Here is a 574-nt window from a genome sequence, read left to right as displayed (position 1 = left end):
GCATCATCCTACTTCCCTGTTTTTGAGAGTGTCCTATGACATAACAAGTGATTTTCTTTTCCCTCGTATTTTTGTTTTATTAATCTTAGAATTATCACAAGTCCCAAATGTTCTAAGGTAGTTTGAGTGTTTGGCCTTTTGTTTCAGAAATGGTAAGTTGGAGCGTTCACTCAAGAAAATTCTTTGATCATTGAACAGAAGTTAAACGAAATGAGTCATGAAGTTCATCTCAAAAGCCACAATGAGTCATTTTATGATTTTCTGAAATTGGAGAGAGCACCATATAACTTTTCATCATCGTCACTTGTCAACCTGCTATCTTTATTGGCATGGATGGGTTTTGCTAAAAACGGCTATATCTCTTATCTCTGAAATGAATTCGCTGCTTAAATATTTGTGAAACCTTGGGTTAACTGAATTGGCCTGTTTTGCATATTATGTAGACCCGAGTCTTATGATAGAAGAGGACATCTGTCTGGGTCACATGAGACAGGATTGTTTATGAATAGAAAATCCCAAGATGCTGCAGTTGGTGCTCTTGTACGTATGCTGAAGAAAGCCCCTCCTCTTCGCC

Source organism: Theobroma umbraticum, unplaced genomic scaffold (assembly GCF_002168275.2).
Source record: "Theobroma umbraticum cultivar Fairchild unplaced genomic scaffold, ASM216827v3 scaffold_44.0, whole genome shotgun sequence".
Taxonomy (NCBI): Eukaryota; Viridiplantae; Streptophyta; class Magnoliopsida; order Malvales; family Malvaceae; genus Theobroma; species Theobroma umbraticum.
This window is presented reverse-complemented; position numbering follows the sequence as displayed.